At 38.1% G+C, this 25,463-nt stretch overlaps 2 long non-coding RNA genes across 3 annotated transcripts in view; one reads left to right on the top strand and one right to left on the bottom strand.

Moving 5' to 3' along the window:
- The window catches only part of LOC136846502 (uncharacterized), a 270,671-nt gene extending 261,489 nt beyond the window's left edge, over positions 1 to 9,182 (top strand). Inside the window, exons 2-3 of one of the 2 annotated variants that reach the window (XR_010855417.1) lie at positions 5,291 to 5,421; positions 7,061 to 9,182. This is a non-coding gene — a long non-coding RNA (uncharacterized lncRNA). The remainder of the gene's footprint in view (positions 1 to 5,290; positions 5,422 to 7,060) is intronic. The other variant, XR_010855418.1, reaches the window with a different exon arrangement.
- The window catches only part of LOC136846504 (uncharacterized), a 33,317-nt gene continuing 14,833 nt past the window's right edge, over positions 6,980 to 25,463 (bottom strand). The window contains exon 5 of the long non-coding RNA XR_010855419.1: positions 6,980 to 8,184. This is a non-coding gene — a long non-coding RNA (uncharacterized lncRNA). The remainder of the gene's footprint in view (positions 8,185 to 25,463) is intronic.

Here is a 25,463-nt window from a genome sequence, read left to right as displayed (position 1 = left end):
AAATGTCATTTTTTATAACAATGTATTGAGGTACAAGAAGAGTTTTATACATAACATTTCAATAAAGCAACCTAGCATCATTTTTAGGTCCTTTTACAGTGCTTTATGTACTGCATTGTAAGTTTTTTGTACTTGAAAGTCCTGCCACAGCCAATGCATCCTTCCAGAATAAAAAAAAATTCCTTAGTGCTTATGCTCAGTCAAGCAAGGTGTGTCTGCTGCAGCCTCACCTTCTTGTGTGTCAGCAGCAACATAATTTCACTGTCTCTCATCCTAGGATTATCACTTTGCTGATTTTGGGAGTGCACCAATCTTGTCTTATTCTGAGGGATTATCCTAATGGTTTGCTATGTCAACATAGGTGTGCACAGTGCTGGAGAAGGACAGACTGAAAAGTAGTCATAGATGACTACTCTCCAAGCTTTTTCAGTTGTCTTCCTTCCAGGAGACTACCAGTGACCAGTATTGATCTCTACTTGAAATGAGTTTATCGTTCAGACTCTGTTCTCAATAGAAACCCCACATTTGAATTTATCTTCCTCCACCCTATGAAGGTTGATGATGCAGGTGGATGGATGGGCAGTTTGTTGCACTTGTTGCCCCGTCAAGCCGTCCAGATCCCTACACCCACATGCAACAGAAAACCTTGAGGTTGGGAAACTAAAGGGATGCACCGATTTATCCTACAACTTTCTAGTTAAAGGGCTTGGACCCCTGCCTAAGTAGAGGTTTCCTAGAAGAGATTTGAATAGTCTACCCATCCTATGGACTCAATTATCAAGAAGTAATGCAACTCATCCTTTGATAGAATGAAGATGGAGACTTTAATTCAAGACTTTTCTTCATACCCTAACATCAGCAAAGAGAGTAGGCAAAATGCACTCTCCCTCTTACTTAGTGCAGCATTGGAGGGATGTTAGTTGGACTCGTTCTCATTTGTAATGAAACTCACAATCCATCAGTCCATGACTAGAGGCACGAGTGATTCTGATCATCTCTCTTTGAGACTTTATAGTTGAGAAACAGGACAGGATGCTATCCTTTCAGGTGCAATTTTACACGACTTACATATATGCAGAATGAAGCACACCACTGACCAGATCTTAAAAACTGGGTATTGCTAACATCAAGCACAAGAAGGGAGTATCCCAGATCACTGATTTGTTGAGACTTCAGGATGACCTTAAGAAGGCATAAGAGTTGTCTGTAAGATCATCATCTCTGTACCTTGTGAGAACACACAAATTTGGGTTTGCCCCATCCTAGTGTCAAGGGGAACTTCCTTAGTGTCAGAAGTGCAGAGGGCAGGCTTTTGATGGTTTGACTAAGTACAGGTCAGCTAGCCTACATAACAGAGCTCCCAATCTCTGAATTTTGATGACAGGTGGTAAATATGACCCCCTCCATCACTGTTACTCTACATCTTTTTGGGTCTAGTTTATGCTTATAAGTACAGGAATGAGAAAAATGTTTTGAAATAATTTGTAATGGTTTTGTACTTCAGCATCCAGTTTATTTGCTTGCTTTGTAAAGCACTGACATCCTAATTATGCTTATGCAATGCCACACTGCCAGTCCAGTAGCTCCTCATTTAAGCTTAAGCTAATCTTTATTTTACATTTCAGCATTCAGTTGAAGGCAAATTTAACACTTCTGAAAAGGTAACGTAGTAAAAGCCATCATAATTATAGCCAGTAAGTAGAATGAGGTCTGATAAGCTGAGGGACTTTTACCATGATCATCCTGGCAGTTTTATGGATGTTGAGTCTGTCATTTTTCAAGGCTGCTCATACAGTGTTTAAAGGGATTGGTAGTGTACTACTGTCTTCTTTTTTCATTTTTACCATTGTCATTTGTGTTTGTGCATTTTTATTGATTTGTTTTAGTGTTTTTTAATCTGCACCATTCTCAGCTTTTCTATGTTATTTTCTCTCTTTATGAACTTTCCAGTAGATGCCCAGTTTGAATAACAATAATGAACACATGAACAGTTATGCTAAAAAAACATGCATGATTTAAAGACACTTAAAAAGCTTAGCTTCAAGAAGTATTGTATTATAACAAACTCAAGCTTATCAGAAATTCCAATTTCCTCCATGAGAGATAATAAACAATGCAAAAAGTGTCAGGTACTTACACGTATGGTGAGCAAACGTTTTATTTTAAGTGTTCATACCAGTCATAATGCTTATCAGTAAATATTCAATACTTACCTGTTTTCATCAGCAGTTTGTATTCTCATGCTGCTGGGATGTTTGTGCCTTTTTCTAGTAGTGGCTCTTTCATGTCATCTGTCAGGCTCTTTCTAGGTAATCCTCTCCTCCTCTGTAACATTTCTGAGTATAGTAGTACATTTTTCTTTTAGCGAACATGATTTATGCTATACCTTTTAACACTTGTGTACATTTTCACCCTTTCACCTCTGCAATATGATACGTAACAGTTTACCTCGACTGCTACCACGATTTCCTTTGATTTACTGTCAGCATCTGCTCTTCACTTTACTAGAAGAGAGCTGGCTCAAGAGGCCCTTAATAGGTTTAAGCCATGCCTTCCATAGACAGCATTTCAAGCGAATTCCAAAAAATTTTTTGCATGTTCTGGTTGATATACTTACTCCCAAGTGCTAACGAATCTGTTGCCTCTATTCATCCACCATCCATACTAACATTCATTAGTCCATCTCCCTGGTTTTTGATTATCCTCATAGCCTTACTCTTGCTCATATTGACACTCGGTGTTCTCTTGTAAATACAGGTACTTTCATACTTCCATTAGACAGCAACTTCTTACTATCTCCTACCAGTATTAGGTCATTTGTAAATATCAAGCATTCCACATTCAAGTTTCATTTCCTTATCCTACCATTTTTGTTGAGTCTCACCATGCTGGGAATAGAACTTACCATACAGCCGAGAGAAATTACAATAATGCTGTGGTGGACCAAATTGGCATCATCTATCATTGGGTCAAGCTCATCTTCCATTCCACCACTACTAACAGATGATGGTAGATTGGTTAGGAATCACCTGAGGGTGTCCCTCTCCCTGGTACTTATCATCCTGAACCTATTCTTACAAAATTTGTATTTGCTCTAGAGATGGTAAGAAAATTCTGGATAATATTGATAGCAGGGTTGGAGAAGACCCTGATGGTTTCTTCCGTTTGTTTTTTAAAAAGTTTCTAGTGTGTTGTCTCCCAAGATTAGTAGATTCTATAGATTTTTATGTTGATGTAGTATCTTTGTGGATGAGTGCAAGCTTAGAAATACAGTGCCTAATCCAAAGAGTGGCATATCTGCAGACTGCAGTAACTACAGGCCAATTTCTATTCTCCCTGTGCTCTCCAAAGTAGCTGAAAAACTCTTTAAGGCACTATATAAGTATGTGGAATCTAAAGGATTGTTGGATGATAGTCAATATGCAGACAGGAAGCAGTTTGGTACTGTACCTGTGATGCTCTTTTAGACTTGACGTGCCATTTGCAAGGGAACCTTGATAAGGGCTTTGAGTGCAGAGTAATTCCAATAGATTTTAGTGCTGCTTTCGATTTAGTAAATCACAAGGCACTTAAAAGTATTTTCAAACTTCAGAATCTTGGAGTGGTTGGATATGTTTTAGGATTAATTCAAGATTTCCTTACAGGTAGGCAGCAGCGAGTTGCTGTGGATGGGATCTTCAGTGAACAAAGACCTATTGTGTCTGGAGTTCCACAGAGGAGTGTTCTTGGTCCATTGTTATTTTTAGTGTATACAAGTGATATGGTTGAAAATAAGATTCAGTATACTGATGATGCAACACTTGTGGGCGTAGTTAAGTCTCCACTCATGAGATATGAAGCTGCCCTCAGCCCCAATTGGGACATGGACCAGATCAGGGAATGGTGTAGTCAGTGGGATACAAGGCTGAACTCCAGTAAAACGAAATCACTATTGATTAGCAGATCTCGTACAGATTTCCCACCCCCACCCTCCCCTTCAGGTGGATAGAACTTTGCTGATTGAGTCTGAAGCTTTAACTATTCTAGGTGTAACTTTTGACTCACATCTAACTTTTAAGAAACAGCTAATGAAAGTTTCAGCAAGTGCCACACGAAAGTTAGGTATTGTTCATAGGGCATCATGTATTTATAAGTGATGAAATCAATGCAACCTGTTTAAGATCATTTGTACTTCCTTTACTGGAATACTGTTCTCCAGTGTGGATGCCTGCTTCTGCTAGAGATTTATCTCTTTTTAGATAGAGTGGTTTATGGTGGTAGGTTTCTGTCTCCTAATAGTGGCAGTTATGACTTGGACCATCGATAGATGGTCTCTTGTATGTCACTTTTTCATAAGTTGTATTTCAACAGAGAACTTTCATATTCACAATTGATCTCTGATCCCCTTTATTCAGATTCACTGAACAGCAGCACCAATATGCAGTAAATGTGCATTGCTGTCAAATTTCTCAGTTCCAGAGGTCCTTTATTCCTCACACCATTGGACTGTGGAACAGCCTCCCAGAGGAAGTGGTGCAGTTGGAACTTCAAAAGTTCAAGCGAAAACACAATGCATTACTACCCTAATACTGTTTTTCTTGCATTTTAACACATTTTTGTTTTTCCTTTTTTAATTAGTGGGATCTCTTCTTTCTGTATTTTCCTTCCTCTTACTTCTTCGTAATGAATACTATATTCTTTGGAAGCTTGAATTTCAAGTCAGTGCCATATGGGGGCTTGTTCCATATGAATGTTTCATCTACTGAATAATAATAATAATACATAGCACTTGATTCTTTGATTCTTGCATCACTGCATCCACAAAGATATTGAACAACCATGGAGACATAACACGCCCTTGTCTCGGTACCATTTTTTTTTTTTTTACACCAGATCCTGAACACCCTCTACATTACCTCTCAATCCACATTTAGCTTTTTCCCCTCACTTTCAACTTCCCACACAAATTTCACAAAAAGCAGTTGGTCCACTAACCCTCCTACTTTAATAAACCTAGTGTGTTCTTCCCACCCTTTTATCCTTCTGTCATGTCTTGCTGTCACGCTATTATAATAAAGCATGCATCTCACATGGTACACTAAGCAATATTATACTCCTGTAATTCTCACAGTCTCCTCTATCACCTTTACTCATGTACAAAAGGAATAATTCATATCCTACCCATTCCTCTGGAACCTACTTTTTAAAATCTTTTTATTGTGCAATAATAATAGATGGTAAAATTAATTCTAACTTTAAACTTGAATTGTACAAGGAATTAACATATTGACAGCCTTCTCTTTTATTACAGGTTATTCTTCAAAGTAATATTACTAAGGTGTTGGTTTCTTCATGATTGCATTGACTTTCAAACTGATATATGGACCAAGCTTACTAAGTGATGAATGCTATATTTGAACACCCCAGCCCAATCCAATTTAGGTAAGAATAAGACTAAATTCACACTCAAACCTTTATCCCACATTGAAGATTGTATTTGTAGAGTATTTGAACACAGCAATCACAATATTCTATGACGTGAAAAAGAATGTATAAAATTTCTGTCATATCACATATTCCAAGTACTGTGCCGCATAGGTAACACAATATTCAAATACTTTACTGATTAGAGAACAATATCCCTTAAGGAAGCATTTTCAGTAGCCCGTTGTTTACTTTAGCAGTGCAATACAGGTTTTCAAAGTGAAAAGATATTTTTAGTTCATAAAGTTATTCCAGTGTTTAAGTAGGAGGGAGATGAGTTTTATATTTACTATCATGATGAGGCTTGGCTTAGTCTTCCTAGATGACAAAACTTGGATACGACAAATATGTATACTGTACTAACTTAGGTACATTTGAGGTGAAGCTGTGAGATTTGAGTTATTAATCAGGATTCTAGGAATTGTATGCAGACTTGAACTAAACTGAGCAATATCCAAAACAAAGGTTGAAGAAGACCATTTTCTTACTAAACTCTTACTAGAATTTTGATTAAAAAATATTTTCCAAATTACACAGTTACTCAAAGCTTCAAACTTTCATCAAGTTCTAATATCATTAAGGCAGTTAATTGACTAGTTTCCAGGAAAGTGTTTGGTATCAGTTTTGCTCCCGTCTGCTGATAGCTTCGGAAGTTCTGCAGCTGCTTATATTCTTGGCTAGTTATGTTGGTTCTCAGGGTAGAAAGATTTAAAATGTTTAATACTTACTGAGGGTGAAAAATAGTGCTTAAAGTTACCAACTCATAATATACACTAGTAAAGCACTTGAATATCAGTGAAAGATGGCACAAATGACAGAAGTGATGGATTTTGGATACATTTCTAAATACAGTTTCAGTTAGCTACAGTACTATACTTAACCAGAGCAATTTTTTGTCAAAATTACCTTGTTAAAAACTAATGAGGGAACTCGTACAGAAAAGGCCACAAAGGTGTTTTTGCTAGGTAAAAAAATTTTTAGAATGTGTCATATGAGATTGATTGTTCCAGGTTTTTGTATAGCTAAATGAAATGTTTTAAATAAGAGTAGGTTTGGGAGACTTTTTGACCTGTTGATATTTGTCATTTGTATATGATCACGGATTTAAGAGACCCTAAGTACTTTTTGTAGTAGTTTTAACTAACTTTTAGTGCTACATAAAATACTTTTTAGCTTTAAAACCCCAAGTTTGAGGAATAGAATGTGTTGCAGGTTCAGGATGCCTTGTCTCCCCATCATGGGCAAGTATCATTTTCCACACTAAAATGATGTGCTGTATCTAACTCCTTGAACTGTGGTATATTCCTCAAAGTGGTTTCATTGTCTTCAGAAGTTCCATACTGAGTTTACATTCTTTTTAATATTTTATTATTTGCTTGTAAATATTTCATCAAAGTTATGTAGGTGACTATGGTATTTACTACACTGTAATCATGCATTTTAAGGGAAATTTCCTTAATTCTTCCACAAATATAGAATATGGCATGTACTTTGAAGAGGAAGTTACAATGCAAAGCAGTGTTGACATTTTATTTCCCATATAGCAGAACATTCCAAAAAAGCAAAATATTACATAATTTTTTACAATTTTTTACAGATGTCCACACAGTCATTGTGGCGGGAAATGTTCCCTGAAGAGTGATCCATCCATTACGAAACCTCCACGCGAACAGGGGGAAAAAACTCTCAGAAAGGCTGTCTCATTCTTCTCTGAACTTCCACGTGAACGTGCAGCCCAAGACATTGCCATGGCAGGGACATGGCAGTGTTTTCAAGCAGGAATGAAGAAACATCCACATACTTAATACTCACTCAAGCTAAGTAGAAGAAACCTATAAGTGTATGTTCATAGACACGGGATGGAAGAAAACAGCGAAAACAACCAGAGAGAGTTGTATCTTAGTTGTGCAGCAATTGTAGAAACAAAACCTCCACACGAATGTGGATGGGGGCACGACCCCAGACATGCCTTGCCATGGGAACGTTTCGAGCGTGAATGTGAAGGAATGAAGAAACACCTGCATATCTGATACGCACTCAGGCTAAGTAAAAGAAACTCACTCGTTTGTAGACAGGGGATGGAAGAAACAGAGAAAACAACCAGAGAGTTGTATCTTGGGCTTGTAACAACTGTAGAAAAGGACATAGCAGTGCAACATCGGTATGGACGTGCATTTTCATCTTTATAGAGCGAATCTTTGGCTAGGGACGATTGGAAAACTGCAGTAATATGGAAAAAAAAAGTCATGGCCGTCCAACATTGTGGCAAGGGCAGTTGAAAAAATAATTCTATAAGTCAAACAGCAGAAGAGACACAACTGTCTTAGATACAGCCAAAAGTAAAGAGAAACTGTGACACAGCATACGATGACAAAAAGAGCGAAGGAGGTGAAGAAACTTAATCAAGGAAAGCTTCCTTGGACTTCTCATCCTTCAAATCAGGAACAAGAGGAGGGGAGGGAGCATAGAAACACCTGACTCTCCCCCCCCCCAAACCAAGATGGAGCAAGAACGGTAAACAGAACAGCTACTGGTCTTGAAGACAACTTGTCAAAATTGGAAACTGTCTGAAGGTCCCGCAAAACTTCTGCGTCTTCCTCATGTCAAGAGAGAGGGGGATCCATGTTGGAAACAGAGGTCTCATACAACGGTTACGAAACCACCACCACACACCAGCAAGAGAACCCTCCTCCATCTTGATGTCTCTCCATCTCTAATCATCTGAAAGACTAAAACATTATAACATTCCAAGTAACAGTGTAATCAAAAGAAAAACTCTGCACAAGCAGAGAGAAAAACACTTCTGAATAAATGGAAAAAAGATGTAGAAAAAGATGTTCCATATGACCAGGGGCTTGTAGTACATGGTAGGTAAAATACAAATTACATAAAAATCTGTCATTTTGTACCCCTCCCCCTTTTAAATGGATAATCAAATAGTATTTGGCAACATTTCTTGCTAGAAACATTGTCACTGGGACATCTTCCAAGAAGTAAACACATGAATCGATGCTGCTGACATTTTTCCTCTAGTGGACTAAAATAGCAAATACTTGTCACTGGGACATCTTCCAAGAAGTAAACACATGAATCGATGCTGCTGACATTTTTTCTCTAGTGGACTAAAATAGCAAATACTTAACTAAAATTCTTAAAGATGTACAAAATGTCTGCCACGGGGACTGAAAAAACTGTTGTTTTTCACTTTTAACAAAATCAACAAGCAGTTTTTTCAAGTTCCACTTCAAAAGCAGTTTTTTCAATTTTTTCAAGTACCTCTTCAAAAACTTAAGGGCAATTGGCATGTGTAGTCATTCTTGCCTAAAATAACAAAAGGAATTCACACGCGTTACTATTTCAATGATTTAGGACCCTCTTTTGTTTTTGAAGATGTTTTTACAATAAAACTGCCCCTTACCCAACACAATGATGTGGATGTTGAACCACAGAGTTGAAGGGTGTCCTTTGCAAGACATGAATTGCACAACAGCTATGAAATCTATGTAAACCACTACCTCTGAAGGAATACTGTGTAAAACCACTTGAAACCGAAAAAATAAATACCTGTACAACTATATCTAGGCAAATATATTTTACTCACATATATCTTAAAACCGAATTACTGTAAAATATCACGTCACCACAGCAGACAGGAGTCCTTATTTAAAATACAGATTACTATACCTGAATAACAAAAGATCTGTAGGAAGCAGTAAGACCCACTTTATCTCCAAGAGATATTTATGCAAAGCTTGTCCGAGCAGAGAGGCCTAGGAAAAGGCAGTGCTGAATGACCTCATAGGTCCAGTGCTTGCCTTTGGTCTAAATTTTATATTCTATTTCTACCTAGGAAAAGGAGGAGGACACCAGTGCAGGGTATTTCCATGACACCCATAGCCCCACCCCAGCTGTCACATTCCCCTACATTAATAAGTTAGGACAGGCAGTATGGCCACCGGGGTGAGACTTTGAATGACAAGCCTCTAATGCTATATTTTGTTAAGACACCAAAAAGCAGTGGTCAAATGCCTTCCTTGAAGGGCAACTAAATGACCTTCACAATAAAATAAAATGCACATACTACTACAATAAGATTATTTCTTGCATGTTCTGTAAACCAAAATGAACAAATATCTGACATGAGTCCTTTTAACTGCCATCTTTGTGCAAACAGCTTGATTCAGTCTCCAGCTTTCCTTGATATATACCTTGACTTACACACCAAACAGATATGGTCCCCATAATTCAAGACTCAATTCCTCCAACAAATATACAGTAAATCTTACTGATGCAAGTAAACTGCTGGGAATAAAAAAGCTTTCTTTTATATTAATCAAGTGCCAACAAACTTATGAACTACATATCACCTACTGGAAAAGATTGCAAATGATCTGGTTAAATATATAAAGCAAAAGGTAAGAATAAGCACCAAGAACACAAAATCAACAAGCAGTAGATAGGCCAGAATCCTAAATTCAGATTCAGCACTTTTCAACTTAGAGCAAATCTAGTCACTCAACACTGCAATAGGAAACAGTTCAGAGCAAATCTAGTCACTTGCAACACTGCAATAGGAAACAGTTATTTGTACCAAGGCTCAGAGCAAATCCAGTCACTCTCAACTCTGCGCTGGGAAACAGTTATTTGTACAAAGGCTCAGAGCAAATCCAGTCACTCTCAACTCTGCGCTGGGAAACAGTTATTTGTACAAAGGCCCAGAGCAAATCCAGTCACTCTCAACTCTGCGCTGGGAAACAGTTATTTGTACAAAGGCTCGGAGCAAATCCAGTCACTCTCGACACTGCGCTGGGAAACAGTTATTTGTACAAAGGCTCAGAGCAACTCTAGTTGCTCTCAACACTACAACAGGAAACAGTTATTTGCACAAAGACTCAGAGCAAATCTAATCACTCTCAACACTGCAATAGGAAAGTTATTTGTACAAGCAGACCATGCAGCAACTTTATGCATGAGTACAAGGAAACAAAGTTAAAATGCAACAACCCCTGTCTCAAATTGTGTGGATAAATATTCAAATATAAACCAAGTTAATTTCATACCAACAAGACATAAGCAATGACATTACAACCTCCATATTACGGGGTACCTCAAAAGGATAAGTATAAAACTAATTTAGGCGTAAGACTGAGGTTTAATCTAATAACCAAACAAAAAAGTAAAAAATGGGCAGATCTAATGCTCCTCAACACATCAAATCATTCAAGATGGAGAACTATTTTGTACCATGAATCTTATTTGCATAAAAAAGTCAGATCTTGGGCAACAAGCACACATGCAGCCAAGCTAAAAATAAAATGAAGCAGGCTGTAAAGACTTCTATAAGAGAATGACCAAAAATGACAGGTTTTCCACTTGAAAAACCTTGAGGCCTGTATCGGCTGATCTGAAGAACAAGAACTCAAAATGCCAGGCAGTCTACTATTCAACACTTGGGAAAGACTGACTGCAAAATGCTACAGGTGACCTTCCAAAATCTCACTCACTTTACAAACCTCTACAACCACAAAAACAGCTTCCCAAAGCCATACTCTGCCACTCTACTACAGAAAAAAGATAAGAAGCTTCTCCCTGAGATGTGATGAGCAGCACAAAAATTTATCAACAGCAAATTAATTGCCAATACTGTACCTACTGAACAACCGAGATCACCTGGTCAGAACATTACTACAGCAGCCTCAGTTCTCTCTCTCTTTCTTGTACAAGAAACTGGATGATTTCTGACAAATGCTCTAACCCAAAAACTAACCTTATGGCAACCACTAGAGTAGCAGAGGAATCCTTTATAAACAAGCAGGAAGATACAGCAAACTACAATGGATTCAAAAGGAGCATTCAAGCTGTCTCGGAAACCAAACCAAAAGCACACAATAAATCAAGCTGTCTCGGAAACCAAACCAAAAGCATACTATAACCACAAAATTGACAGAATAGTAGAGGCAAACTGGATTTCAACCATACAGTAATCCTGAGAAATGAAGAACCTGACCTCAACTGTGCAGCAGTTAGCATTAAAGTCAACCCTTGCTGTTGCAGACTCAACATTGAATTCAAATTTACCATTTACAAGATAAAAGCACAATAAGGCAATGGCATCTACAATATTCATGACAAATCACACAAAATCCACTCCACTCCAGTGACCTCACTCTCTCCCTCTAAAGTTGTTGTGATCCAACAGAAACAGTATACTGAACCAAGGACAACATCCAATATCATCCTAAAACTTACACACTAATGTCAATGCCTTCCACTATTTCTGTTACTACAATATCAACTGAAATTAACTCTTGTTTACAGAGAAGACTTTTAGTAACATCTGTTTTCCTTAAAATTCTTCCCTTACTGCTCCTAAATACTTGGCTAGGGTTAACCTTATCATCCCCATGTACCATCAGCATCAATCATGTTAATATTTATCCCCTTTTTTGGCTCATTAAACTTCACCTAGGACTCAATGCAAAAATCCTGTCTACAGCTAGATGGAAATCTGAATGCACTCAAGAGTTTGTAACCTCCCAAACAACTCCCTTTCTAGTCCATCAGCAAGTTGAACACACAAAAGAAATGATAACATCTGCATAAATGGACTGCTCAAAGAGCAAGAGTCACTGATGAACAAAGGTAAGTTTATTTTAATAATCTAATAACAGAAACCAGTCAATCTCAAATACTAATCAAACTACTATTGAAAGCCAAGGGCCAGTCACAGACAAAGCACAATGATAACAATGAATAGCATACAACAAGTGGAGTATCAAACACCAAGACAAACTTCCTAACAACAAGTGGGGTATCAAACACCATGACGAACTTCCTAACAACACACATTAGGAAAATTGTCAACAATCTTGTGATATAATTTAATGAAAGGACACACCAAGTGGTATGTGCAGTAAAAAAACATAGTGCACTGCTGGATAGAAGACAGAGGGAAAAATATAATTAAAGCGCCCACATGTGCACAAAAGATAGCTACAACAGAAGCTATGGCACTTCAAGATATAAGGAAGGACATAAACTATAAAGCCAAAAGTATAGTTACTGTTATGCATATAACATCAAACTCTTTGGAAGTAAGATACTTCTGCTGATGAAATTGAAAGTTGTGCAATAAATGCTTCCCTCACTATAAAGAGGGGACATACAAGAAGCAAAATATATGTCAAACAGAAACCAATAACTTCTAGAAAATAACTGACAAAACAAGAGGAAAAATTATCAAAGTATGTAACCCTTTACTAAATTAACACTAGATAAACAAATGCCTAGCAATGACAAGATAATGTGCAGTATGAATGTGGATGAAGGCCCTTGAACATAAGTTATATATATCTTGTTAAATGCATTGCAAGCCATCTCACTTCATATATTAAGAGGAGATAATGATGAAATAACTTCTGAAAAACTAATAGATAACAACCATTTCACACAGCACAGCAACGATCAAGTAGCTGTTTAAAATGAATAGAATCAAGTAGCTGTTTAAAATGAATGATACTTGAACCCTAATTCTCATTCAGCATTTATGGCTGCACAGTAATCCTGACATGTGCCTTACTACCCTGCACAGGTGAGTAGCTGATGAAAGCAATACCCAAGAAACAGCTACAGAAAATGCTGTTTGTGTTAACATCCACATCACAAAGATATAACCAAAAGCAAGAAGGATGAGAATATTAGTGATGAGATTTACAGCTTTCAAAATTACAAATGAAATAGAGCTTAGAGAACAATAAATAAGTAAACATGACTTCTAACATGCCCATTAGTCATCTTTCTAGCAGACTTTGGCAACTCTCCTGATGAAGTAAAGGGTGAATATTCAAGATTTTCAGGAAAGAAATTTTAATTAGATTTCAACAATGCAAGAAGCAGACTGTTTCAACAAAAAATTAAATCCATGATGGATTTATAAAACGTGCAAAAATAAACCCTTTACAACAGAAAGAAAGAAATCACAGCGCAAAACACGTCAACGCATGAAAGATGAATTGGGACTGGATTTAGGATTAAAGAAACAAAATAAATCCTTTAGACCAGAGAGAAAGGATCAAAGAAATTATATTAGACAAGAGTGAAATAATCTAGTACATATACACAAATGCCCAGTGCCAATTAAATCCCTCAAAGAATGGGAAAAGGTCAGAAACGATTTAGGGATCAGACTGAAAATACTGTAATGAGGAAATTGAACAGCTTAAGTATAACATCTATATCCTATATAACATTGTATCACATTAACCCTTAAACGCCGAAGCCCTATTTACAAAAACGTCTCCCGTATGCTGGCGGCGTTCGGGAGCTAGCGCCGAAGAGGAAAAAAGTTTTTCAAAAATCACAGCACGCTTAGTTTTTAAGATTAAGAGTTCATTTTGGCTCCTTTTTTCTCATTGCCTGAAGTTTAGTATGCAACCATCAGAAATGAAAAAAAATATCATTATCATATATAAATATTGGAATATATGACAGCAAAAAAAAAAACTCGTATATAATTGTATACAAATCGTGCTGTAAGCAAAACGGTTAAAGCTAATGAGTTAATTTTTTTTAGTTGTATTGTACACTAAATTGCAATGATTTTGGTATATAACAGATTGTAAAACGATTAAAGCAACACAGAAAATATTATCACAAAATGATGCATGAATTCGTAACGTGCGGACGTAAAAAAAAGTTTTTTTCAAAAATTCACCATAAATCGAAATATTGTGCTAGAGACTTTCCAATTGTTTCAAAATGAAGGAAATTGATTGAATATTACTAGACTGTAAGTTTTTTAGCTTACAATTGCATTTTTTTATCATTTCGATCGAGTTAAAGTTGACTGAAGGTTGATTTTTTCTATTTATTGTTATTTATATGAAAATATTTCAAAAATGGTAAAAGCTAAAAGCATGATTTATTTTTTGTTGTATTCTACATGAAATTGCGCACATTTTGATGTATAACACTTTATGTAATGAATAATATAAAATGGCGGAAAAATTACAACAAGGTGACTCAAGAAATGCTAGGATTTTTAGCGGAGTTTTGCGGATGGAAGGAAAAAGTTTTTTTCAAAAATTCACCATAAATCGAAATATTGTGCTAGAGACTTTCCGTTTGTTGCAAAATGAAGGTAAAGGATTGATTGTTACTAGAATGTAAGAATTTTGGCTTACGATTGCGTTTTTCGAGCATTTCTATCGAGTTAAAGTTGACCGAAGGTTGATTTTTTTCTATTTATCGTTATTTATATGAAAATATTTCAAAAATGGTAAAAGCTAAAAGCATGATTTATTTTTTGTTGTATTCTACATGAAATTGCGCACATTTTGATGTATAACACTTTATGTAACGAATAATATAAAACGGCGAAAAAATGATGACAATGTGACTCAAGAAATGCTATGATTTTTTGCGGAGCGGAGGAAAAAGTTTTTAAAAAAAATTCACCATAAATCGAAATATTGTGCTGGAGACTTTCCGTTTGTTGCAAAATAAAGGTAAAGGATTGATTGTTACTAGAATGTAAGAATTTTGGCTTACGATTGCGTTTTTTCGAGTTTGAAAAGGTTGATTTTTTCTATTTATCGTTATTTATATGAAAATATTTCAAAAATGGTAAAAGCTAAAAGCATGATTTATTTTTTTGTTGTATTCTACATGAAATTGCACATTTTGATGTATAACACTTTATGTAACGAATAATATAAAACGGCGAAAAATGATGACAATTTCAAGAAATGCTATGATTTTTTTGCGGAGCGGAGGAAAAAGTTTTTAAAAAAAATTCACCATAAATCGAAATATTGTGCTGGAGACTTTCCGTTTGTTGCAGAATAAAGGTAAATGATTGATTGTTACTAGAATGTAAGAACTTTGCGTTTTTCGAGCATTTCGGTCGAGTCAAAATTGACCGAATGTTAAAATTTTGTCAGTTATCGTGATTTAAATGAAAATATTTCAAAACTGTTAAAAGCTAAAAGAATGATTTATTTTTTGTTGTATTCTACATGAAATTGCACACATTTTGATGTATAACATTTATGTAACGAATAATATAAAACGGTGAAAAAATTACGACAAGGTGACTCAAGAAATGCCAGGATTTTCAGCGAAGGAAAAAGTTTTTTTAAAAAATTTACAGATGCCCCTCAGGACACCCCGATGCTTCCTAGGGGTCGTAAAAGGCACGGGATGTGGTCCTTGGTCGCCTTCGGTCACACGTGGGCGAACAACACGGCGCTGAGAAGCTGGGTCACTTTGGCTGCTGGGTCCTTCTCCAGCATCCCAGTCTAAAATTCGTCTCACACGCTCACTACCGACAGGCAGTATGCGCCTTTCACAGTCCTGACGGCTTTGAGACATCTCTGCAAACGTCCTGTTGCAGCACAAATACGCAAACACTCGCCAAAGTTCTGCAAAACACGGATGTGTCAAAAATCGCTCGCTCGCGACGGTCCGGCGCTGATGCAGTCTGGTACGAGAAGGAGGAATTCGCGCATGCGCATCTGGGTGACGCTTATAAACAAAACAACAGCTTGATCTGAGAACTCCCAGCATCCCTCAAGGCGCGTGATTTGAAACCTTCCGCAAACTAGGCCTATAATTATTTTTCCGCGAATATTTAAAAAAAGCATTTTTAGTCGACGTATGGTACGTCCACTTGACATCCAACAGACAATTTTCGTCGACGTATGGTATGTCCATTAGGCGTTTAAGGGTTAATAAAAATTATATTTTTATAATAAAGTTTTATATATACTTACCTACTAATTACATAACTAAGAGTTTCTACTTGCACGGCAGCTTGAATAAAAAAATTCGTGGGTAACTCTTCCCAATTTAATGCAGGTGACTGGTTCTGCCCCACTAATGGGAATACCAGGAACTACTTAGCAAACCACCTCATTCTGTTAATGCCAAATGTCCACCAGAGGGGAGGAGGGATACATGGACATATTCTATCTCAAAACATTGAGTTATGTAATGATTTTGAAATAGAAAACCTGCTAGCATTGAATACAATGCTTGTAGTTCCTTGTTAGTTAAGAGAGCCTGCAGTAGAGAACTGCTTCTGGTTGGTGCTCGTCTTAACCTGTGGTGGCGTGGCAGTTGAGCCAAGGGTCGCCTCTACATTAGTGGGAGTCTTGCAGTGGAGGATATGCCTGATCCCTGACAAGCCGTACGTCAAAAAGTGCCCTTGCCCTGGGCGCAGTACCAATATAAATACAACCAGATAAGACTCGCCTGCACTTAAATAAAGACCACGACCCATCCACTAAAAGTGATGGGTGCTCCAGGTACATTGTACCTCTCGGCTCTCACAAATCTCAGCACCTTTCTACAAGGTGATTAGATAGTACGAGAAAATCCTATGCTTCCTTTTTCAATGCCATGCCAGTACTAAAAATGATTGCAAAGTACTGCAGAAATCTAACCCTGTTTTAACTTTCTTAAAAAAATTGAGAAGTGAAGACTAATTACACTTTCAGTAAGTCGATTGTAGAATGGACGTCAGGGGCATACAATGCCTGAAAGCTAATGAGGTAGATGCTGTTCTGATGTCCTTAGCTTTCCTTAAAAGGAGGATTAGCTTTCCTTAAAAGGAGGAAAGAAAGTGCTCTCCTACATCTGAGAGTGTCTAAGAAAAGGTCGATTGTAGACTGGACATCAGGGGCACAGTGCCTGAAGGCTAATGAGGCAAGAGGTTGTATTGACATCTCTAGCTTTCACTAAAAGTAGCCCAAAAACCCTCCTGAAACTAAGAGTGGCCTAAGAAAAGTCCAATCACAACAGAGAACCATAAGTTCTTAGACGGAGGGTGCCAGAACACTAAAGGTTATGAATGGCCCCCTGTGCTTCGAATCCTGCTCAGTTCATACCGAGAAACTCCAACAGAAAAGAGAGCTGCTTACTCTTCCCCAGAGCCAAAGTGGTGGGGAGAGTTGGCGCCAGCTCCCATAAGCTGGCGCTGGGTATACTGAGCTGGCACCAGGCTGTAGGTGGGGCCAGTAGAGCTGGTCGCCAGCTAACTAATTGGTCGGGAGCTGGCGGTTGTTCCTAGAAGCTTGGGGTAGAGCTGGCACCTGGTTGTAGCTGGCACCAGGAGAGATGAAAGTCAGGTGAGGAAAAAACTCAGGCTGAGGGTGCTCCCGGGAGCCTGAAGTACAATTCCCAGCTGTCATGACTGCCCTCTCTTCCATTAAGTTCTTGAGAGAGAGAGAGAGAGAGAGAACAGATCCAGGTCATGGAAGGGTCCTCATTCTTGGTTAAAAATTCCCAGGGTAAATGAGCAAACCATGTTACTGAGTCAGACATAGCTCAATATCCCCGTCTGCATCTCTCCAATGTCTTTGTAGCACCTCTAAAAAACCTCTCCTTCCTGATAAACACCCAGACAGCCCAAAGCCTGTCGCGTAAGGGTGTACCACCCTTGATGGTGTCTCTTGAAGTGAGATTGTTCGAGAAGTTACGAAAGGTGGAAGGATTCTGGGAGAGTTCACCAATCAATCACAGCAAACCAGGAACCATAAATTTAATTCAGAACAGGGCTATGAGGGACATCGCAACATGGGCTATGAGGGACATCGTAACAATCCGAGGAGTCTGAAAAAATCCAGCTTTTCCTTGACCATGTTGAACAGTGGAAGAGTGCAGATATCCAAGTTAGAACGATTTTGCAGAATGGTGTCCGTTGCCTAAGCTAGAAGGTTCATTTAAGGTGGCAGACAGTCAAGGTCAGCCTGCCTCATAGATAGCACAAAACTCGACAGACCAGGGGAATCAAGGTCCACTCAAGAGTAAGAGAGAGTTTCCGATGGCACAGTTTATCTGCCAGAAATTCCAGCTGGACTAGAAAAAACTCAATCATTCATAGTAAAAAACTATATTGTCGCTTGGGGACAAGTGCTAGTGTAAAGACATAAGAACTGTGGTCTAATCTAAAGGAATACCACAGTCTAGGAAAGTGTGAAGGTTGAGAAGGACTGAAGCCTTATGCGAAAGGCTTTCAGCGCTATGACTATGGCATGGTGTGAAGGTTCCATTCTCCTGGGGACACATCCCGGAAAATCCTGGATCCCCGAGTGGGCTCCCTCAACTAGACAAGGAGAGAGAAGTAGTCTAAGACTAGCCTCAATGAAAGACTTCCTCCAAAAGACTAAATTCTGACAGATACCACCGTAGGTCTGACTGAAAATTCCGGTCTTGGGGAAAAAACAGCAGAACCGGGCTCTGATTCCTTGTCCCTGTTCAGGGCAAAGACTCGATAGAAGGCTTGTGCCAAAGTTGTCAAAGCCTAACAACTCCTGAACTGGCAGACTCTGTCTCAAAAGACTGATCTGCGATATATTTGGAGTCTGTATGTGGACAAGAAAAACGAAGTATCGTACATAATCAGGAACTTCATACAAACGGCCCGGAGAATGGACGACAGGGCTGTTTGGTTAATCTCTGCAGCCGAGCAACTCGAATAACATTGTGCAGACTTGCAGACAACTAAGTGGGCTAGTTGTCGACCCTGTCCCGATACTTGACAGCCACGGAGACATGGCCATCAGGGCGGGATTGACTTATGTGATAACGGCCAGCGTGGACTCAATGACACCTCGTGCAGACTGGAAACATATGCTGAACTGTACTTGACCAAAACTAATATCTGACACGCTCACAGGAACTTGGAAAGTCCACAAAAGACAGCGAAGCCCGGCCATGGGATAAAAATGGTCTTGAACAAAGCCAGAAGTGACGACTTCTGCTGCAGTCAACCACAATGCTCTAGAAAAGACAATCTGTTAAAAGGAACTAGGCATTCATAGGTGGGAGCCTAGTATGGCTAGAAAGTGCTGAGCCCCCTGGAGCAGGTTTCGGGAGCTCGGAATTCAGTGCCAGAAAGCTGGTGCCAGGAGCTCTGAAGTTGATCGGGCAGTCGGAACGGGTACCGCTAAAGAAAGGGTTCATGGCTCTTCCTTCTACCTGGAGCCCATGAAAAGTCTTTCTGCAAAAGAATGCTCAAGAGGAAAGATCTTGTCATTCCAAGGGGAAAAAGGACCTAGGATATATGCCATCTGAAAGTAGTTGTGACTCTTGGCAGACGGCAGAAGACAAAGAAAAGAGGGCTGATACTGACTGAGTGTTTCTCCCAGTAGAAAAAATAGAACCAAGGCTCCCTTCTTGCAGTCCCAAAGAAGGAGTGGAAATCTCAATAAAAGTAACTTAACTGTCCTTACCACACAGGACAGGATTAAGAGACCACCCGAAGCGATGTCTCTTGGCAACACTTTAGAGACTCCTTAGCCCCTGCTCCTGAGCTCAGTCAAGAAAGACCCTTATTTCAAAATCTTGACAAGAACTACAGCCAGGAAAACTAATTCTGTCTAAGGATCAGAGGGAGTAAAGGACAAAAAACACTTGTCTCTCCCTTAAAAACCAAAGTTAGACTCCCAAATTCCCTGTAGAGGTGATAGCTTTCCTCAACAAGCTCAAAACTCTGTACACCAAAGTCCCTGTCTGCAAAGGACAATGCTTTGAGACACTAATTGTCGTCACAAAAGAGAGCAATTCGGGTCATCTGGAACTCTAGGCGAAGGTGGAACATGCTGAAAAGAGACAAAACTCACTGAAAGCATTTGTATGGCACTCAGAGGGAGTCCGATACTGCAGAGAGGACACCCAATGATCACACTAGCACTGGCCACTTGAAGACTGGAGCCAGGCTTTCAATTGGAAATGGCACTCAAAAAAGAACAACAGTATGTTCCCAGGAGAGACAGGGGCCAAGCTAAAGAGAGACTGGCGTCAGCCACTGGTAGGCTGGCGCCAGACACATGAGAGCTGGTGCTGGGAGCTCTACATGAAGGGGAGCTCTGGCAATGTATGGTGCTCGGGAGCTACGGAATCGGACAAAAAGAACACTTGGACACTGATGGTCTGCTTGGCGCCAATACTGGCGTTCCACTACCAGAAGTTCAGGAGGCAAAAGTTCAAGACTGCCCCATAAAATTTAAGGTGTGGACTATACTTCTGCTCCGAGACGCTTACAGGAGAGCAGAGAAAAGCAAATGTCAACTGAAAAATGCCTCTTCAACGGCCAAGATTCACTAGAAAAAATGCCATCGGCGTTTTGTCTACACCAGACTATCACTAGAAAAAGCAAATCTCTATGGACGCCTTTCCAATGACTGTCCCTCTACACCTGCGGACAGCAGGCTCGACTGAGAGGCAGCTATCCAGGGGCAAAATCCCTTCGGACTCCCAAGAACCGACAGCATGCCTCCTCCAAGGTTTAGGGGAGTCTGACAAGGACTGGGTTAAGAGAGCTGATAGGGCTGGATAGCCACCACCTCCACCACACATCCAGTAAGACGCCTTTCCAGTGACTGTCTATCAATACCTGAGACTTCTAGTATGTCTCCTCCCAGGTTTAGGGGAGTATGACAGGGACCTTTGTCTAGGAGAATCGAGGGACGAATGGACACGACCTCCACTGCACAACACTTCACTGTCACAAGGTTAACACCTGTTAACCTAAACACAAGACAGGCAATGGCATGTGAAGCGTGGGGGCAAGTGGAGACGGGGAAAAAAAAAAAAAAAAAAAAAAGAGGGCCAGTAGTAGGAGAGAAAATTGGTGCAGGGAGACAGTTGGTGCCAAGCTAGCTGGGCACCAGGTGAGCTAGTAGCTTGGAAGCTAAGAATTCAAGGGTTGATGAACACTTTGGGCACTCATAGCACGGTTCCCGGCTGCCGAGAACAGCTACTCACATCAAAAAAAGTAACTAAAATTAAGCACAATTTCCCTCCCTACTACGTACTGCCTTTACACCTCCAGATCTCTGCAAAGAAAAGTGTAAGATGATGTTCAATTAATCCTTTACCAACAATAGTAGAAGTGCACAGAGTACCAATAAACAGACATCTCCATTCCTATCAAATACTACTTGAGACTTGCAGATATAATTTCACTATGAAAATACCAGTCTGGTGGTGAACACAATACTTACATTTATTACGCTACTCGGAAAAGGAAAGTTAACCTTAACTGACAACAGTTGAAGTACACAGCGTACCAACATACATACATATCTCAATTCTTATCAAACATCATTGGAGACTTGGGATATGCATTTCATTACCAAAAATATCGGTCTTGTAGCGTATACAATATTATGTATATTACGCCAATCGGAAAAGGGAAATTATCCTTTACCGAAAAAAGCTGAAGTACCCAGAGCATTTTATTAACAAAAATATTGGTTCGATAGCAAACGCAATATTTACGTTTTATTGCACTAATCAGTAAAGTTGGTAGCTACTGCAATTTACACTACTGGTAGTTAACCAAATCATTGCCAGTTCACTACTGTAGCGAAAAAGTTCAACTTGAATGAGATCTTAATAACAAAATAAAATACTGATCCTGCAAACTGTAAGCTTGAAGGCTACCCGAAAACAGCGATAATACTTCACCGAAATCCGGTCTCCAACTGGCAAATCTAAGAACTAAGCTGCCATCGACACTTGATGTTACTCGAATGCCAGCAGAAACAGAATGAGGTTGTTTGCTAAGTAGTTCCTGGTATTCCTGTTGGTAGGCGGGACCAGTCACCTGCACTAAACTGTGAAGTGTTACCAGCAAATTTTTTAATTCAAGCTGCCATGCGAGTAGAAACTCTTAGCTATGCAATTACTGGGTAAGTTACTTATATAAAAACTCAAGACCATATCCATGATGAATGAATCTCAAGTTAATTTTGGAATGGAGGTCACATAAAATCATTAGAAATGGTGAGAGGACTTAAGAATACAAACGAAGAAAACAAGACACTTCTACATCCTTTGTTGGAGGACAGGATTCTAGCAATGTGGTTCAAGAGTCCCTGTATGTAAAACTACTGTACTTCACAATAATAATAATAACATGCATATCTTTAATATACTATAATTTTGAATTATTTTTACCAGTACAGCAATCTTACTAATGGTTATCATATTAAATATTTCTCATCTCAAAACCTTATTCATTACATCCCTGTAAAGCCTGCAGATCTAGAAACTGAAAATACTTGATACTACAGGTTGACCATCAATAATCTGGCAATCAGTAGTCCGGAACAATCAGTAATCCGGCACAAATTTCGGCTAGAGTAATTTCTAATGTTTCCGCACTAATTTTCAAATTTCCCGGGTCGCTGCGCTAACTCGCTTGCCGGCCGCTTTGATTTGGTGGCGCAGTGTGCTGCATCAACAAACTGGTAGCCTAGCCTACATTATACTGAACTCTATTCACATATTAACAGTATTATACAAACATCAACATAATGAATGTGCATCTTTTTCATATATCTTTTAAAAAGTTATGCTTTACTACATTGTTTCCAATTGCGTATATTCTCATATTGCTTTTGTATTATAAATTGCAATCAATATTTTGTTTTGGGAATCGATATCGCCGCATTTAACCAAGTTCAAAGCGCTTTTCTTGCTTCTAGTTAGCGTAAATGAATATTGATAGTTTATTTATTTGGGACAAGGATATTTTTCATTATAGGAAGTGTTTTTAAGTCGAAATATAACTTAAATAGGTCTCGTTGTGAAATTAATTTAACTATTTTTTCATTAATATATGACGTTTGTGGGAATCGCGGCTGGCCATTTTGGGGGCATTTTTTTTTTTTTTTTGAGTAAAAAAAATCAAGATTCCGTTCACTATTTTCTCTTGATTTCATCATAATACTGAGCTTTACGTATTTATCTTTTATCGGCGTAAAAACAGTAGTAATTTGTATTCTTTCATGCCCAGTATTTTTGATTAACCCTTAAACGCCTACTGGACGTATCATACGTCGACTAAAATTGTCTGTTGGGTGCCAAGTGGACGTACCGCGACGTCGACTACAAAAATTTCAACCTTCGGTCAACTTTGACTCGACCGAAATGGTCGAAAAACGCAATTGTAAGCTAAAACTCTTACATTCTAGTAATATTCAATCATTTACCTTCATTTTGCAACAAATTGGAAGTCTCTAGCACAATATTTCGATTTATGGTGAATTTTTGAAAAAAACTTTTTCCTTACGTCCTTGCTGGTAACTCAGCGAAAAATTTCAGAAATTCTTTTCGTCATTTTGTCGTAATTTTTGCACTGTTTTATATTAGCCGTTACGTAAAGTTTTACATATGAAAATGTGCACAATTTCATTTAAAATACAACAAAATACAACCCATGGTTGTAGCTTTTATCAGTTTGGAAATATTTTCATATAAATCTCGATAACTGCCAAAATTTCAACCTTCGGTCAACTTTGACTCGACCGAAATGGTAAAAAACCGCAATTGTAAGCTAAAACTCTTACATTCTAGTAATATTCAATCATTTACCTTCATTTTGCAACGAATTGGAATTCTCTAGCACAATATTTCGATTTATGATGAATTTTTGAAAAAACTTTTCCTTACGTCCGCGCAGAAGTTCTTTAAATCACGTTGTCGTAATGTTTGCACCGTTTTATATTAGTCGTTACATAAAGTTTTATATATGGAAATGTATGCAATTTCATGAAGAATACAACAGAAAATAACTCATGGTTGTAGCTTTTATCAGTTTTGAAATATTTTCATATAAATCACGATAACAACCAAAATTTCAACCTTCGGTCAACTTTAACTCGACCATAATGGTAAAAAAACGCAATTATAAGCTAAAACTCTTACATTCTAGTAATATTCAATCATGTACCTTCATTTTGCGACAAACTGGAAGTCTCTAGCACAATATTTCGATTTATGGTGAATTTCTGAAAAAAAAACTTTTTCCTTACGTCTGCGAGCGGTAACTCAGCCAAACATCTCAGAAATTCTTTCGTCACGTTGTCGTAATGTTTGCATCGTTTTACATTAGTCGTTACATAAACTTCTATATATGAAAATGTGTGCAATTTCATGTAGAATACAACAGAAAATAATTCATGGTTGTAGCTTATATCACTTTTGAAATATTTTCACGTAAATCACGATAACTGCCAAAATTTCAACCTTCGGTCAACTTTAACTCGACAGAAATGGTCGAAAAATGCAATTGTAAGCTAAAACTCTTACATTCTAGTAATATTCAATCATTTACCTTTATTTTGCAATAAATTGGAAGTCTCTAGCACAATATTTCGATTTATGGTGAATTTAAAAAAAACATTTTCCTTACGTCCGCGCGGTAACTCTGCCGAACATCTCAGAAATTCTTTCATCACGTTGTCGTAATGTTTGCACAGTTTTATATTAGTCGTTACATAAAGTTTTATATATGAAAATGTGCGCAATTTCATGTCGAATACAACAGAAAATAACTCATGGTTGTAGCTTTTATCAGTTTTGAAATATTTTCATATAAATTACGATAAATAGAAAAAATTCGACCTTCGGTCAACTTTAACTCGACTGAAATGGTCGAAAACTGCAATTGTAAGCTAAAACACTTACAGTCTAGTAATATTCAATCAATTAGCTTCATTTTTCAACAAACAGGAAGTCTCTAGCACAATATTTCGATTTATGGTGAATTTTTGAAAAAAACATTTTTTTACGTCCGCGCGTTACGGATTCATGCATCATATTGTGATAATATTTTCTCTGTGTTGCTTTGACCGTTTTAATACCAAAATCATCGCAATTTAGTGTACAATACAAAGAAAAAAAATAATCCGTTAGCTTTAACCGTTTTGCTCACAGCGGGATTTGTATAAAATTATATATGGAAATTTTTTTTTGCGGTCATATATTTCAATATTTATATATGATAATGATATTTTTTCATTTCTAATGGTTGCATACTAAACTTCAGGCAATGACAAAAAAGGAGCCAAAATGAACTCTTAATCTTAAAAACTAAAGCGTGCTGTGATTTTTGAAAAAACTTTTTTTCCGCTTCGGCACTAACTCCCGAACGCCGCCGGCATACGGGAGACGTTTTTGTAAATAAAGGCTCAGCGTTTAAGGGTTAA

Source organism: Macrobrachium rosenbergii, chromosome 15, assembly GCF_040412425.1.
Source record: "Macrobrachium rosenbergii isolate ZJJX-2024 chromosome 15, ASM4041242v1, whole genome shotgun sequence".
Lineage (NCBI taxonomy): Eukaryota > Metazoa > Arthropoda > Malacostraca > Decapoda > Palaemonidae > Macrobrachium > Macrobrachium rosenbergii.
This window is presented reverse-complemented; position numbering and strand designations above follow the sequence as displayed.